The sequence below is a fragment of the Pinus tabuliformis genome, chromosome 3_2 (genome assembly GCF_031772625.1).
Source record: "Pinus tabuliformis cultivar Carrire ecotype Pingquan chromosome 3_2, CPIR1, whole genome shotgun sequence".
Classification (NCBI taxonomy): Eukaryota; Viridiplantae; Streptophyta; class Pinopsida; order Pinales; family Pinaceae; genus Pinus; species Pinus tabuliformis.
The window spans coordinates 1,222,406,342-1,222,425,287 of NC_142302.1; positions in this window are offsets into that span (position 1 = coordinate 1,222,406,342).

Here is an 18,946-nt window from a genome sequence, read left to right on the forward strand (position 1 = left end):
CTGTTACTGAGTCAACCTCGTTAAAAAATGAATCAGGTATGAGGATAGTTCCTGTTACTGAGTCAACCTCGTTAAAAAATGAATCAGGTATGAGGATAGTTCTTTTCTTGTGTCAACCTCCTTAAAAATGAAACAACTCCCTTTTCAAGTTAAATACTGAAAGTAAACCTTCATTCCATCCATCTGGTTGAATGCAATGAAGCTTGGGGGGCATGTACCTCGTTTTGCGTCATTATGTTGGGGGCATGTGAACTTATAACAAGCATAGTTTTTCGTTTCAAGCTTGTGTAAACATGAAACCGGATCCGAGCATAGTTCTTTTCCTGTGTCAAGCTCGTTAAAAAATGAAACAAATCCTCCTTCAGTTTTGAGTCGAGAGTTTGCCTAGATCTCATAAATGTTAAGTTGTATATTTAGGTTAGTTATTTCAGTTTTTTTTTTTCTTACAGTTTAGGTCGAGTCTTTCAAATGATCTCGTAACTCAACCTTCATTTCATCCAACTGGTTGAATGAAATGAAGCTGGGGGGGCATGCGCTCTAGCAGTTATGCTTAGGGGGCATCAAGCACAGTTTTCTCTCTATTTCAAGCTTGTGTAAAAATGAAACTACTTTGAAGCATAGATTTTCTCTGTTTCAAGCTTTTGTAAAAATGAAACCTATCTTGAGTCAATTTCAGTTATTTTCAAGACTCGTTAAACTCATGAAAATCCCGAGATTATTTTGCTACCTTTCATTCTCGTAAAACAAATGAAAATGCCGAGTTCTTTCCATCTTTTCCTGCTCGTAAATTAAATGGAAAGTCGGCCATATGAGTACATTTTTATCTTTTTTTCGAACTCATTAAAACTTACGAAAAAATGAAAACCATGAGTACATTTTTATCATTTTTTCGAACTCGTTAAAACTTACGAAAAAGTGAAACCTCAGAGTCATCTTTAAGCCCTTTTCTGACTCCTAAAACATGAAAAGATTGCCGAGCGTTTCTTTTACACTCGTTAAAACGGAATTAAAAGACGGTCCTCTTATAGCCCTTTTCTGACCGTAAAAACAGGAAAATATTGTCGGATTTTTGTCGTTTCAAATTCGATACTGGAAATAAAACGACGTGTCCTTGATCGCTTTTTACTTTTCAGGTCAAAGACACTAATTATGAAAGTACTCCTTGGTCGTAAAGATCAAGCGGTTCTCTCAAGTATTATTTTATACTTTTTCGGGCTTGGGAGACACAAATTTACGAAAAATTCAACCCTGGAGTCTTCTTAAGTTTTTTCAGACTCTCTAAAATTGAAAAACGCCGAGTTTCTCCTATACTGGACTCGTTAAAATTTCACAGTAAAGGACCTGTTCGATTACAAACAGGAACGGACCACTCGTTCTTAGGGTTCGAATCTAAAACTAAGTTGGACTCATCCGAAGGATGAGCTTATAATCAAGCAACTGTTATCCTCTTCAAGCTTGTAAAAAATAAAGAGGTACTTGCCAGAAATGGTGGGGGAAAAGAGAGAAAAGTGAGCCTATTTGTTATCCTTTGTCTCAGAAGAAACCTTATCACCACTCTTGAACACGACACTTTTCATTCACCTGGGTTGGGAAATCCTTTGCCTCACAGTTGATTGAACCACATTGAAAGTCTTCAGCCGGGTATTAACTTTGGGTCAAATGTCACCAAGCCATCTGTTGTGTCGTTATGTGTTCAAGAGGTCGCTGCAAATAAACCATTCATCTGCAAAATATCTGTCATCCATCTTGACCATCCCTGAGTCAGTCCTTACAGCTACATTTCTTCAACTTGATCTATGATTTCGTGTTGTGGGCTTGCCTGCAACGGGTCGCTTTCTATCGACATCGACACATTATCTAGAAAGATGATCTAGAAATCGTCAGTACCTTGAAATCCGCATGCATCAATGGCAGATTTCTCACCTTCGACGACAATTTACATCATTGACTTTCGATCGAAGGATTCCGTGACATGTTCGACATCAGCGCATTCATTCACATCTCATGGATTGTACTGGGTACTTTGAGAACCATTGACATCACTGGTGGTCTCTCTCACACTTGTTAACAGTTTACATCATTGATTGGTAATCAAGTGGTTTCTACCATGCTCGACATCAACCCATTTATTCGCATGGATAGAATCGTACTATTTTGGGAAGTAGAAATGAAGACCCTGGATCTAGTTTCCACCATCCAGGCTGCGAGGAGTTTTGTATTCATTGTATAGTAGACTAACTATAAACAGATGGCTGCGTCCATACTGTGTCTACATGAGTCTATGATTATGATGTACTACGAAATCATTCCTGTATCAGAGCAGTAGTTAGTTTGTTAGTTAAAGTTTTTGATCTGAGTATGGGAATGCCTACCTCAGCGATGATATGATCTCATATATGTATTTTGTGTTGAATATTTGTAGGTTCCGACTGGGCTCTCCACAAGATAATCCTTGAAATGATAAAGTACTTCACCCTTCCTAGATGATATGAAACCCTAATCTACTACAGGCTTCACACTTTAGGGGGCAATCTGTTACACTAAAATTTGTCACCATGACTATTTGCAGTTAGTATGGCTCCATCAACTGTCATACTATCCTCCTTGCCAAGTCTCATACCTCTGCTCCTCATGTCAAACTCCAAGAAAGAGAGAAAGTCTTTAGAAGTCAAATAACTCTGGGTACGCAGTTTCTCTTAGCCTTACCTGCGTGTACGCACCCCAAGTTCACAATACCTGCGTACTTGTACACTCTGTCTGTAAAGGGGTGGGTGCGTACTCCTGTAAAGGTCAAAAGGCGCAAGTTTCACTTCAAAAAAGTTACTTGTGGTCATTTCTAGAGCATTCTAGAAGCTTGTTTGACGTGTATTGAGCGCCTTCAGATGGTTCATGTATCCCTATGAAAGAGGAACTTATCCCATCAAGAGGGGAGCTATCCCATTCAAAGAGGGGCTTATCCCATTGATGGTGGACCTGATTAACTTCCTCTAGAGCACTATAAATACATGCATTGGGCCAGAAGGAGGGGAGGTTGAAAGCTGAATATTCCTAAGGGTAGATGCTGCTGGAATTAGGACTCCCTTATAGAGCTTGAGAGGAGAGATTCCCATCCTTTCCTAGCCTTATTTGGAAGTGGGTGAGCTGATCAAAGTAAAGGAGAACTCTTGCTGGACCCTAGGAGGGACCTGCACAACACCAAGGCTCAGGTTGTAATGGTTTCTTTTGTTTCCACTTAATACAAGTAAGCTCACTTTTCTCAACAGATTGTTATACATGATTTGTTTCATATACTCCTTGGTCTGTATGATGAATATGTGTCATTTTATAAGTTATTCAGGTGCTATGTAATCTTTTGGCTTGTTAGTGAATGCAGGTTTCGAAGAGAAGGAGGAGCTCATCCGGATCGGCGAGGCTGGACTACTACAAAGCGTTGGATTAAAGGTATGTTATGAACACCTGATTACTTGTATTCTAAATGCATATTTAGAGAAAGGTAGTGTTTACTTGTCTTGTTTGTCACTAGAAAGCCTTAGCTTCTAGGGAGGTCGGTTTTGTCCACAAAATTGACTTTTTCCGCATGACAAAACCCCAGCTATTGAAGATTTCAAAAATGAAGAATATCAGTTTGAGAAATACATTGTCCAATACCAGACTTTCAGAGATTCTGTCCTTTAAATTCTGTAGAAATATCACGTCTGACTAGACTTTCAAATACTTTTAAATTAAGTTACATAGCTGATTTCCTTCAAACTTTATAGAACTTGCCTCTATATCCCTTCTGGAAGCTCAAGAATGCAAAAAGAATAAAAAATCTGCGAAGTTTTGTACTAAACGATTGCTTTTAAAGTTCCAAAGTCGATTTCCATCAAAATTCACAGGACTGTTTCTGAAACCTTAAGACAACATCCTCTGTCTGCTGCAATGTTTTCGCCCCTAATATCACCAACAAAACAATATCTAGGTCCACTATACAACATCTGGCCAAACTTATATCAAAATTTCTTGGTCGAATCTCGACATCGATTTGAAAATTCTCTTGGACGACACATTCTTGATGTTGTTGCAAAGGTTTATTTCAATCAATTCGCACTTCAACTTTCTTATAAATAAATCCTCTCATTCTAGTAGAGAAGATTAAAAAATGATAACGCGTGGCCTAGATGGCCCATCTATCTCCTGCGCAGTAATATTTCAGCAAGGGATGGGAGAGATAACACATTCAACCAATAAGAGAGAAAGTTCAGTCTTGGTTCTGCTAATACCAGCAATGGAGACACGGCTCAAACTCCAAGAATATACACAAGGGTAGCTCGAACTCTTCCTTCAATAATGAACCCAAGAATCTCAACCTCTTCCTTGAACAATCTTGGAGTTGATTGCCCAAAAGTTATAGTGCTCCCAAAACCAAAGGAAGGAATAGTGGAAGCCCCAAAAGCTGGAGTACTGGAAGCCCCAAAGGCAGGGGTTGTGGTACCAAATGCAGGCGTTGAAGTAGATCCAACTGCAGGTGTTGAAGTAGATCCAAATGCAGGTGTGCTAGTTGAACCAAAAGCAGGTTGACTGCTTGCACCAAAAAGTTGACTCCCAAAAGCTGAATGCGTCTGTCCAAAAGTGCTTCCAAAAGGACTTGATTGAGCAGGACTTGGTGATCCAAATCCTCCAAATGCAGGCTTTTGTCCAAATGTAGATGTTCCACCAAATGGAGTAGATGTCGTAGAACCAAATGTGGGTGTCGAAGTTGCACCAAAAGCTGGTGTCGAAGAGGTGCCAAACGCTGGAGAAGAGGTGCCAAACGGTGGAGCAGAAGAAGCGAGTGGCGAGGGACGTATGGATGTAGAGTGAAGTGGTGTTTAAACACGCGTAAGAGCAGCCTTCACAAGCATTTCAACAACGGATAGTGGTATATAATCTAAAACCAGCCAAATTCAAGTCATTGCATGATGGGTTGTACAGAGCTGTCGACATTTATCTGAAGGCACATCCTTGGCTGCTGGAGAGTGAAAAGGAGCAACTATGCCAAATAATTAGCTGTCAGAAGCTCTCACTAAATGCATGTACTCATGCAGCTGAGAATGAACGCTTACCACTGAGAACCATCATTCGAGTTTTGTTCTTTCAACAGTTAAACTTACGGACAGCCATCGAAAGATCCTTGCGTCTTGAGGGGAGTTATAAAATCATAACCAATTCTCATGCAAGCTTACCTACTCATGACACTCAGGTTGATCCAGGCCATGTTTCATTTCGTTTCCCTTAGAAAGCAATGAATCAGAGGGTTTTAGATCAACGGGTTTACAATCAGCTGCTGGAGGTTTGCCAACACCAGCAGTCATTCGGTCCACACAACAGTTATTGACTCAGCAAGCTGGAGCTTCACTTGATCAAATTTCCACGCAGAAGCAACTGTAACTGATGCATTGGCACACAGTGAGATTCAGGCTGCTGCCATGCGAAATGGAATTATGATGCAGAATTTGGGTGCATTGTTGTTAGAGCTTGGACGCACCATAATGACATTGTGTATGGGACAGTCCTCGGCTGAGGCAGTAGTAAATGAGTACAACCAATTTGAGCAGTGCCACAATGATATATCTAAAATAAATGGAGCTTCATGTGGTGGTGATGTCATTTCTCATAAGACTCTACAGACAAACCCACTCAATCCTGCGGGCACTATCGACACAAAAGACATTGAACACGTCTCTGTCCTCCTCCTCATCGTTCGAAACTTAATGGTCAACATACACAGATTTTTCACAAAGATGAGGGTATGCGGGCCTGGCTAGAATGTTAAGGATTCGTGCGTTACAGGAATTTCTCTAGCTGGGTACAGTGCAGACCATAAGACAATATTCGTGATTTCCCACAAACAAATGCGTTTCTGCAAGACAGTGACAGTATTTGTGATTTCCCACAAACAGATGCATTTCTGCAAGACAGTGTAATTGTGCAGGGAACGTTTCTTAGAGCTCCTACAGAACTGGGCAGAGATGGAAGCTAGAATTTAGCTAAAAACATATTCATGAAATGCAAAACTGACATGCACAAAGATGCCACAAAACAAGTGGCTCAAATATGAGCAGGGCCAGAATTCGCCCGCTCTGATACCATGTTAAACACACATGGGCAGCAAGAGAAATATGAAAGATAAATCATGAGAGTACAATTTTTATTAACAAATGATTTACATTTATAGTACAATATGTGACCGTTGGGTTCCACATCCCAAGGTCTCTTGGACTCCTTTTGTCCATTCGGCTTCCACACTAACCCATTGAGGATTAGGTGTCCAACACACATGTAGATCATGAGGCATGGTTGATTGACTTAGGTGCATCCTTTCACTTCACTCCCCATAAAGAGTGGTTCTGTGAGTATGAGAAATATGATGGTGGTGATGTCTTCTTAGGGGATGATAGGAAGGCTAGAATCATTGGTCGTGGAAAAGTAAAGTTGAAGTTACAAGGTGGAGGGTTAGAACACTTTTGAGTGTTCTGCATATTCCTGCATTGGCCAGAAATCTGAATTCTTTAAGCAAGTTGGATGATGCAGGTGTAAAAACAATGTTCGAGAAGGATACTTGCAAGATGGTTCAGGAAGCACTGGTATTGATGCGGGGAGTTATGATTGGAACTCTGTACAAGCTGCAAGGTAGCACTGTTGTTGATGGGTGCAATAGCTTTGTGGTTCCTGAAAGTGGAGCAAAAAATCTAGTGGTCTATGGAGAGAAGACCATGTTGTGGCATCAAAGGCTTGGACATATTGGAGAAAAGGGCCTTCGAATACTTCATAGTAAAGGTATGGTAGAAGGTATGAGTAATGGCTCTCTGGGTTTTGATTTATGTGAAAATTGTGTATATGAGAAGCAAAATCAGGTGAGTTTCCCCTCTGGTGGTAAGAGGGCGAAATAGATATTAGAGCTTGTGCATAGTGATGTGTTTGCACCTATGAAGGTTCCATCACTGGGTAAGTCTGTGTACTATGTATCATTTATAGATGACTTCTCAAGGAATACATGGATATATTTCTTTAAGAAGAAATCTAAAGTCTTTGACAGGTTTAAAGAATTTAAGGCTTTGGTGGAAAACCAGACAGAGAAGAAGATAAAGGTGCTGAGGACAGATAACGTGAAGAGTTTTGCAGTAAGGAATTTGAAGAATTCTGTAAGAAGTGTGGTATAGCACAACAGAAGACTACTCCATATACACCTCAACAAAATGGAGTTGCAGAAAGAATGAACAAGACGTTGATGGAAAGGGCAAGAAGCATGCTCAGTGGTGCCAACTTAGGACAGGAATTCTGGGCAGAGGTGGTGGAGACAACATGTTACCTGGTCAACAAATCACCTTCATCAGCATTGGAGGATAAAACTCCACAAGAGGTATGGAATGGTAAGAAACCCTCTCTTTCACATCTGAGGGTATTTGGATGTGATGCATATGTACATGTTCCAAAGGAGAAACGAACCAAGTTGGATAGTAAATCTAAAAAGTGCATCTTTATTTGGTATAAGGATGGTTTAAAGGGTTATAAGCTTTGGAACCTAGTAACAAGGTAGGTTGTGTACAACCGAGATGTGGTGTTCAGAGAGGTGAAAGATGTTATTAAACATGAAGTCTAAGCAAAGGAACCTGAGAAGATAGAGTTTGATCTAAAGGAGGAAGAATCAGACTCTACAGCAGAGGAGGAATCAGAAGATGAAGAGCCACAAACTCCGGGTGTGAGAAGATTAGTTCGAGAAAGAAGGCAGCCAGAAAGGTATAGTCCATCTACTTTCTGTTCAAATTTTTCTTTATCTATTACTGATGATGATCCCAGAACTATGAAGGAAGCAGTAGATTCAGAGGATGGAAAACTCTGGAAAGAGGCCATGGTTGATGAAATGGCATCTTTGCACAAAAATGAGGCTTGGGATCTGGTGGAGTTTCCGGCTGGAAGAAAACCCATTGGCAACAAATGGGTGTTCAAGAAGAAGACAAATGCAGAAGGAAAGGTGGAGAAATACAAAGCTCGGTTGGTAGCAAAAGGTTATTCCCAGGTGTCGAGAATTGATTTTGGTGATATTTTTTCTCCTGTTGCCAAGGTGACTTCTATTATATTACTTTTATCTATTACTGTTGCTTTTGATTTTGAGATTAGAACAGATGGATGTGAAGACAACATTTCTTCACGGGGATCTGGAAGAGGAAATCTACATGAAGCAACCTGAAGGCTTTGCGGTGAAGGGTAAGAAAGAACTGGTATGCAATTTAAAGAAGTCTCTGTATGGGTTAAAACAGTCACCAAGGATGTGGTATCAGAAATTTGATACATTTATATAGGGACTTGGCTTCACCAGAAGCAAAGCAGATCACTGTGTGTATTTTAAATTAATTGGTGACCGTGTTATTTATTTGGTCTTGTATGTGGATGATATGTTGCTGGTTGGAAATGACAAAGAAATTATCTAGGATTTGAAGACCCAATTGTCCTCCAAATTCGACATGAAAGATATTGGTGCTGCAAAATATATTTTGGGCATGGAAATTAAAAGAGATTGGGCAAAGAGGAAGCTCTGGTTAAACTAGAGGAAGTATGTCGAGACAATATTGCAGAGATTTAATATGTAGGATAGTAAATCGGTGAAGGTTCCTATACCTATAGGTGTAAAGTTATCTGTTGAACAGTGTCCCAAGACACAAGAAGAGGAAGAGGACATGTCCCGTGTTCCATATGCAAGTGCAGTCGGTAGCCTGATGTATGCAATGCTCTATACTAGACCAGACATTGCACATGCAGTGGGATTATTGAGCAGGTTTTTGTCAAAACCAGGAAAGGAGTATTGGACAGCAGTGAAGCAAGTTTTCAGGTATTTGTGTGGCACTAGTGATTATGGTTTGTGCTACCAAGGAAGACCAGGATTGGATAGAGTGTTGGATATTCGTGGCTTTGTTGATGCAGACTGGGCTGGAGATCTGGACTAGAGAAGATCTACAAGTGGGTATGTGTTTAACCTATTTGGAGGTGCAATCAGTTGGATGAGTAAGAAACAATCTGTAGTGGCACTATCAACTACAGAGGCAGAATACATGGCAGCCACTCATGCAAGCAAGGAAGCAATTTGGTTGCAGATATTGTGTTCAAGTATGGGGTTAGTACAAGGAGATATAAGGATAGACTGTGATAGCCAAACTGCAATTTTCTTGGCAAAGAACCCTGCATATCATTCAAAGACAAAGCACATTGATGTTCAGTATCACTTTGTGAGGGATATGATAGAAGACAAAAAGGTGTTGCTAGTAAAGGTGGACACTTTGAAGAATACTGCAGATGCATTGACAAAATCTGTGAGCTCTGAGAAGTTCTCTTGGTGTAGAGAAACAATGGGCATTGTAGGGCTTGATAAATGACTAAGCTCTCTTGTGGCCCCCTGTGGAAAGAAAACAAGTGGGAGAATGTTGGGTTGTGTTATATTCTTTCCACGACTAGCCCACGTAGTTGACTGGGGGGTTAGAGGGGGGGCGGAGCCCCCCCTTCGTTGCACCGATTGCGTTGTGGGGGGGTCATAGGGGGTTTGAGGGGTGCAGGTAAACCCACTCTATGGGGTCCGGGGCAGCGCCCCGAAAATTTTTGTTTTTGGAACCTATGTTAGGTTGGGTGGACCCACCTATGGTTTTGTGCATGATTTTCGCACATTTTTTTGGATGCGATGGTTTTCGGTCCATGGTTTTGGACGCGATGGTTTTCAGTCCATGGTATTGGATGCTTCGGCATGTATAAATATGTATTGTAACATTGAAAGGAACATAATGAAAAATCAAGGTTGTAGTCCCGATTTTTGGATCTAGGGGAAAATCTCTGTGTATATGTGTTTTATGTGTTATGCTTTCGCATTGTTTATTTTCTTTGTTTTAGAATTCGTATGCGGGTAATTTCTGTACAGGGTTAAAACCTACATAGTTTTTGTATAAATAGGAGTCTCTTCCCTTCTCAAAAGGTGTGAAAAATTTGGTAGCTATGCTCATGCATCACTGTAGATTTTTGGATGTTAAGGATTGACACAATGCTTATGATTGATGTAATGAATACCATTGTAGTTCACTTTGATTTGGTTGTGCCTTCATTTGGTATTTGATCAAGAGTTTTCTAAAACTATCTGATGTAATAATAAGCTTAGAAATTATAATGAACACGATATATATAATAATCACAATTCAAAAAAGATCTATAAAACACACCACAAAAATTATTTACAATATTATTGCTGGAATGATGGAGGATAGGGTTGGAAAGAATTATCCTTGCTAGATAAAACTCATAAACTTCCATGTGAAATTAGGCATTTCTCCTAATACACTTCAAACATCAAGATTTTTTTTTTCCTACAAAACACCATTTTGAAAGCCCAAGTCATACAAGAAAGTACTACCAAATATAATTATAAAGGTTCAAACAAAAATTAAACCCTATAACCTTAAGGATTTGAAACCTAAACCTCTTACACATTAGAAATACTCAATCATAATAAATGAATTTATTTCATGAAAATGTTAATCACACCAGAGACAAACATATCAATATTAAAGTACTTGCCGATTAGTAAGAACTTATCCTCACTCAACTTTAATAGCCAAACAAACCTTATTAAAAATAATATTTATGTCTCATTGACCTTATAATATGCCAACCAAGATCCATCTTAACTCTAGATCTACCAAGCGCCGAGAGGGATCAAATATCTTAAGGTGAAAACTTATTTTAAAGTGAAAAAAGATTTAATCCCTCTCAGTACTTGATAGATCTAGAGTTAATTAGGATCTACTTTGGTAGAAAGCATATATATATATATATATGTGTGTGTGTGTGTTTAATTTAGGTACAGTAGTCAATTTACCCTTGGAAGTTTTTTCTTGGTTTTATGATCAGATATTGATCTAGGACTTTAATGATAGCTCAAATTTCAAAGTGTTTGAAAGAGTGTCAAACCTAAACAACCGGATAGATATTTTCTTCCTGATTCCGGCACCGTGAACGGTTCGAAAAACTGACACCGTATGAAGAAGTTATCGCCATTTGAAAAAGTACAGTAAACTGCAATTTCGAAGAATAAATTGATTTTTGGAAAATATTAGAAAAAGAATATTCCAAGGAATATTCCTTAAGATATTCCCAAAATATTCCTTTTGGCTGACCAATTAGGAGCTGACACGTGGGAAGCCCGAAGGCCACCACGTGGCCCTGGAATGGTCATGTAAAATTTTGTTGGGTCCGACGGAATCGAATCAATGACCTCCGGCTGGCTAAACAAGCACGCTACCAACTCCACTAATGGTGGTTCTTAACAGCTATGGGTTAAAGGTCATATATAATGTGTAACAGTTTTAGGTTTCGGGGTTAGGACCGCCAGCGGTCTTACCCGTCAACGGTCCCGCAAGAACTGTTCACATGACCCCGTGACTTAACCAATACACATGCGGTTGCGCATTAACCACCAACCTTATCCCTAACTACTGGTGTGACAGTTACGTAATAGTCAGCCCAACAGTTTAGTTTGGCAGAGCAGACAAAAAGGCGGATTTTTCCATATTAGTTGCAGTTAAGTGTAGTTAACCAGATTTAGTGGAGGATCTCTAGGAGATAATGATTAAATGCACTCCAGAAGTTATTTTTGACCTAAGAGAGTGAAACAAGAGTATGGATAGGCTAATTGAGGCCTTTTGAATCCAATGGAACAATCCAGAGAAGCTGAAGAATCCATCTTCAAGGAGATTTTCTTCTAGGGAGATTTTGGAGCTTAGTGCCACCAGGGGTTGGAGGCAGTTGCAGGAGCTACCAGTATCCATTATTAGAGAACCAAAAATCATTCTTTACTGTAATGATCCTTATGAATCCATTTCTAGGGTTTACAGAAGCATCTGAAGACTTCTAAAGGCCAAGATGCTACAGGGAAGTTTGAGGTAGCCCAGTGCCAACTGTGGAGGAAGGCTTAGATCGGGGATGCAGTGCTCATTTTGAGCAAATGAACAGTCTATTGTTGATGTATGATATGTGTTGGAGATAGTAGAAGAGGTTTCAGAGACAGTTGAAGAATTCTGAAGGAGTTAGTGCCATCAAGAAGCTCAAGGAAGCTCAGTGCACCGATTGAAGGAATCAAGTCTAAGGGATCTTAGATCTGTTTGCAGAATGATGACAGCCATGATAGGGATATAGATGGTTTTCTAAGCCCATTGGTTCAGTCAATAACCATTGGAGTTGAGTGTGGAACTTGTAAAAGAATTGAAGCCATAATCCCAAAGAGCCAAGTCAAATTGACAAAAGCTCAAGGAGACGTAGCATAAATTTGCTGTTATGTGTTGATGTTCATTTTCTACATTATATGGCTGTTATGTGCGTTTAATATCAGCAGAAACAAATCAAATTAAAACACTTAAACAGTTAAAAACAAACAAAGACATACACCTGTTTCAAGTATTTAATTCCGCAAATGTAAACATAAGCTAGATCATATATTTGTAAGCTTTGGAGTGAGAGGTTATTGTAAGCATAACAAGTTTTTAAACCCTCATTTCAGATCAGGTGGTAACAGAGCAGGATGCTTGATTGATAGAGCAAAAGATTGCTTGTTTGACTTGATAGGTGTTTAAACAGTACAAAGGATTCTACTGTTTGATTGTTTGTAAATTGACTATTATTTGAGTTTGCAAAGGTGAAGGGAAAGCTACTGATAAGCCAAGTCCAGGAGAGGACAAGAAGGAAGAAGGGCTAAAGGCATTCTCCTTACCCAAAGTAACTCAAGGCAACCCTTGGAGCATAAGAGGGTTTTTTTGCAAAAGGCTGCTTGAATAATAATTTGATTCTACTGCCATTTAGTTCAGAAATTTGTCATTAGTTCTTTGAAAGCTTTATGAATTTTGTTGAAGTGATTTTGTTCATTTTGATGATGACAACTTCTACAAGTGAGTTTTCCAAATCCTCCTCTTTCACAAGATTCTTTGATGAAGACTTGAAGTGAGATTTGTTCATCATGATGGATATGGTGAGAGAAATGAGCACCAAACTTCGAGAGTAGTTGAATTCCATGAAGGAAGAGAAGCAGTTGCTTTATGACAAATTGCAGGAAATGGAGAGACAACTTCATATTGCAAATATGGATTTGGAAAGGATGCATGAGTTGGAGACACAACTCCTTGCTTCCAAGGAAGCCTTAGTGAAGTATCAACTTGAAGAAGAGGTAAACAATTCGAGTTTGTCTTCAATTTCCTCTAAGAATGTTTATGTTGGTTGTTTTGAAAAACATACAAAGGAAAAGGGTCCAAGTTAATGTCAAAAATGGGCTATGAAGGAAAAGGATTGGGCAAACATGTACATGGTATTTTTGAGCCAATAATGGTTGAGGAAAGGCCTAAGTATTTGGGTCTTGGCTATGGACAATCTTATGGAGAAAGTTCCAAAGTAGTCATGAAGGCAATTGAAACAGTTCCTAGAAGGAGTTTCATTTCAGGTTCCCTACCTCAAGTTTGTAAAGATTGTATTCTTAGGGAATGAAATTGTTTGAAACGCCATTTGCAGGAAGAAGGTGTACATAAGCATACACTTGAACCAGAAAGTTGTGAAAGCTCTAAAACCATTGAAGGGATTGATGGTGTTCCAAAGGGAGCTACTTCTTCATTTGATTCACCTCCTCATGAAGGTAATGAAGGTGAAAGAGAAAGGTATAAATCTGATTTCAATCACACTTCTTTTGATTATGTTAAGCATGATAAATTTCCACATAAGTATTGGAAAATAATTGCATGTTCATTTTGTGGTTTGGTTAACCATAGTGTTTCTAGATGTTGGAAGAGAATGACCACATACAGGAAACTTTTGAAGGAAAGAAGGCAAGAAGCCAAAGGTTCATTGGACAAGTCAAATTATGTTGTCAAGAAGATGAATATGTGTTGTACTTATTGCCATAAGCAAGGACATATTGCTGAAAGGTGTTGGACTTTGACTCCAACAATGCTTCTGCGAAATTTGAGGAAAGTGGAGAAAGAGTATGGCAAGAATGGAAATGAAGTTTCCATAATCAACGTGTTTCAGAATGATCCACATGTTGATGTCGATGTGCAGTTAAAGGAAGCACCTTTGGTGTGGACTGGTAAGAAATGGTTAGAGTCCTTATCCAATTAAAGTTACATGTCTTTTGATGTGAAAAACATGTGTCACGTCTATTTGCATTTCTTTGCTAATGGAATGAAAGTTGCAGGATGGAAAATTTGAGTATGTAGACTCACTTTATTGCAGCAAAATTATATTCATTTCAGCTTTGAAAGTACATGTACATGTGATCGATGATCTTGTACTCATGATTTTACTTAAGAGAAAGTTGAAGAATCGAATACATGTATGAGGATGGAATGTATGATGACAGGGTTGTTAATGATTTCATTGTATTTGAACATGTATGTAATTGACTTGATGGAAAGCTATCGACCATCATATTGTTTTGTTTAAACATGCATGTAATGTCATGTCGACTTGGAAGAGTTGATTTGGTCTCCAAGATTGTAAAAGGGAGATAATGATGAAGTGTTTCATCTTTGTAAAAGAATCATTAAAATTCTTTTTGTACATGCTTGACTTGAAGGGTCAATTGTTGAAAAGGCATGTTTTTGTCAGCTTGGGATTTAGTCGATCATTTGTACACAAGATGTAAAGACATGTTGATGATTCACATGATGTGAAATTTGTTTCTTTTGATGGAGCAAGAATTTATGTCATCAAGTTGTTTTCTTGTATTTTGACATTGTCTGTTGAAGGAGATTTGTAGCAGCAAAGGTCGCCATGGAAGTGGCTTGGAAGCAATGTTTAGCTACCTTCTATAAATTCTAAATGAGTTCAAGGAAGACAATTCTTAACAGGAGGACAAGCGCATCCAGGAAGGGAAGTGTCGACTACCTTCGAGTTTTGATTCAAAGGCTGAAAGAAGAGGGTATTGTACTCTCATCTACTATTTAGATCAGTATATCAGTCTTTTGGGGTCCAAAAGATTCCCAATGGGGAGGAGTGATCAGATATTGATCCAGGACTTTAATGATAGCTCAAATTTCAAAGTGTTCAAAAGAGTGTCAATCCTAAACGACCGTATAGATCTCATCTTCCTGATTCCGGCACCGTGAGTGGTTCGAAAAAATGACACCATATGAAGAAGTTATTGCCATTTGAAAAAGTCCAGTAAACTGTAATTTCCAAGAATAAATTGATTTTTGGAAAATATTAGAAAAAGAATATTCCTTGGAATATTTCTTTTGGTTGACCAATCAGGAGATGACACATGGCAAGCCCATATGTCGCCACGTGGCCCTAGAATCGTCATGTAAAATTTTGTTGGGTCCGACGGAATCAAACCTGTGACTTCCGGCTGGCTAAAAAAGCGTGCTACCAACTCCGCTAACAGTGGTTCTTAATAGCTATGGGTTAAAGGTCATATATAATGTGTAGCAGTTTGAGGTTTCGGGGTTAGGACCACCAGTGGTCTTACCCACCAACAGTCCCGCAAGAACTGTTCACATGACCCCGCGACTTAACCAATACACACGCAGTTGTGCATTAACCACCAACCTTATCCCTAACCACCGGTGTGATCGCCCCATATGCATGCCGAGACATTTATGTAACAGTTTTCCCGACGGTTTAGTTTGGCAGAGCAGACAAAAAGGCAAATTTTGCCAAATTAGTTGCAGTTAAGTGCAGTTAACCAGATTTAGTGGAGGATCTCTAGGAGATAATGATTAAATGCACTCCAGAAGTTATTTTTGACCTAAGAGAGTGAAACAAGAGTATGGATAGGCTAATTGAGGCCTTTTGAAGCTAATGGAATAATCCAAAGAAGCTAAAGAATCCACCTTCAAGGAGATTTTGGAGCTTAATGCTACCAGGGGTTGGAGGCAGTTGCAGGAGCTACCAGTTTCCATTCTTAGCAAACCAAAAAACATTCTTGACTGTAATGATCCTTCTGAATCCATTTCCAGGGTTTACAAAAGTATCTGAAGACTTCTAAAGATCGAGATTCTACAGGGAAGATTGAGGCAGCCCAGTGCCAACTGTGGAGGAAGGCTTAGATTGGGGATGCAGTGCTCATTTTGAGCAAATGAACAGTCTATTGATGATTTTTGATATGTTATGGAGACAGTAGAAGAGGTTTCAGAGATATTTGAAGAATTATGAAGGAGTTAGTGCCATCAAGAAGCTCAAGGAAGCTCAGTGCACGAATTGAAGGAATTAAGTCCAAGGGATCTTAGATCTATTTGCAGAATGATGACAGCCATGACAGGGATATAGATGGTTTTCTAAGCCCATTGGTTTAGTCAATAACCATTGGAGTTGAGTGTGGAACTTGTAAAAGAATTGAAGCCATAATCCCAAAGAGCCAAGTCAAATTGACAGAAGCTCAAGGAGACGTAGCCCACGATATTTGGGTGAACTCCTAGATTAAATTTGTTGTTATGTGTTGATGTTCATTTGCTGCATTATATGGCTGTTATGTGTGTTTAATATCAGCAGAAATAAATCAACTTAAAACACTTAAACAATTAAAAACAAACAAAGACATACACCTGTTTCAAGTACTTAATTCCGCCAATGTCAACATAAGCTAGATCATATATTTGTAAGCTTTGGAGTGAGAGGTTCCCGTAAGCATAGCAACTCATTTCAGATCATTTTAACAACCCGTGATTCCAAAATCTGCCAATGATAAATTGACTATTTCACCTAAATTTTATTTAATTATTATTATTATCATTATGATTTTATGTAATTTGACAAAGTCAAAATGTTTACAAAATAAGACAAAACATTACAACACATCTCTTCCATACTAGGTTGAAGAGTGCCTCTTGACGTAATAAAAGAATCCAAAATATTTATAAATTTATTCATTTCAAAATAACTCCCAACTATAATTTAGGGTATCATCAACAATAAAATCTTTTATGCATGGGATGCAATCATTGTGAGGTTGCATTTTTATCTTATGTTAAGGGAGATAACTTGGGGTTATTATCCCTGCCACAGGGCAGGTATAACGTATTGGATAAATGCTTTGACCTTGAATTAACCAGCTTTTGACCAAAAATTAAATAACATTGTATAATGTTAACTTTACGAAACTAAATTTATTTATTTTTTAAAATATTTAATTTTATTTATTTAAAAATTGATTGGTTCATTTTGTTTTCCTTTTATTGTGCAATGATAACGAAGTACAACTCGTCAGTTCACCTGAGCTTGCATATGATTACACCCTCTGTCGTCCCATGATTTTTTCTTCCTCTTGAACACTTGGAAAATAAAAAATCATTCCCATTAAATCAATTAAAGAATGTAATCAAACGAATTAAAAATATTCTTGCTAGTGTTAATTAACATCAATGTTACATATCATGCACTTCTTTTTGGGTCTACAAATTCCAACGAAATGTCTTGCTAAAAATAAACAACTTAGCCTGTAACATCTATATCGTAATTATTGTAAGAACCATGGGATTGTCAAATCAAATCATTCTCATTCTAATTCCACCTGTATACACACGTGAGTGAGATCTACGCCTCTGTGAAACGAAATGATGCTCAAGATCATGACTATTTGATTTAATGCTAATACCTCATTAGCCTAAGATAATATTATGATAACCTCTGCCAGATCATGGCATAGGCGTTTTTTTGCCTATGCCATAAAAATAAATAAGTTAATAGATATATTCAACCCTACATCAAGAATTCAAGAATTAATAAATTAATAAGTAGATATATATTAATTATACTCTACATCAAGAATTCACAACATAGTAAGTATATGAAACCTTTGCTGAACCTATAAATAACCATTTAATTTGGGGACATAAATGATCAAAAATACACAAAATAGCAGGGACTCGTGAATCATACATGTAGTTCCTTTCCTTCAGGAAAACTTCCTTTGCCCAACACACACAACAGAAAAATTATCACCATCCTCACTAGCCTTGTTGAAGTTGAAGAGCAATTAAAATCACCAAAATATATTGCATTGGATTTGAAATTTAAATCCCTGTCCCAACAACCAATCACCGACATATGTTCCTCTACCCTTGATTTTTTAAAATAGTGTGTGCGTCATGTTGATGGAGACATCTAACAAACCCCTCACAAGTACCCATGATTCATTATTAGTTTACTTTCTGGAAAAAGAATATATGATATATCATGTTGTAACATTAATTTTTTTAATAAGGTAGATGTTTTCAATAAAAATATATGTTGAGAAAAAGGGATATATATATATATATATATATATATATATATATAAAAATATAGAATATAAAAAATGATGACGAGAAAAGAAAAAATAGAAAGACAAAAACAAAAAAAAAATAGAAAAAATAGAAGAATAGAAAAATTGAAAAAACATAAAAAATATGATCAAAATCCCAAAATGTAGCGTGCTTGTTTAAATGTCACTTTATGAATAAATCATGTTTTGTTAAAGCTTAAACGTGATTAATGTAAATAAACAGGTTTATTTATGAATAGACTTGCGACAAGACTTGTTGTCATTTTCTGTGTAATTTGTAATAAAGGGTAACAGAGTTGATCTACTGCGCCAGATGATCGACGATTTTTATGCCACTCTGCACCCCCTGAGCCCATCCAAAGTTTAATCGAGGGGGGGGGGTACGGAAAAGTGGTCTCCTATCACACTACCTCTGCCACGTGCCCATCTTACATCCATTCCGACCCCCCCACTCCAAAACCATAAACCACTGACTAGCCCCTCTAGAAACCACTCTTTTGCATCCAAAAGACTGCTACGCCCATTCCCTCCATTTTCTAATAAAGCTCCCGTTTCGCTAAGTGTGAACTCCCCATCTGGCAAGCCATTTTCTCGTTAAATTTTATTCTGTTACACATTAATAACCCTCCCCTTCACACCATTTAACGGGTA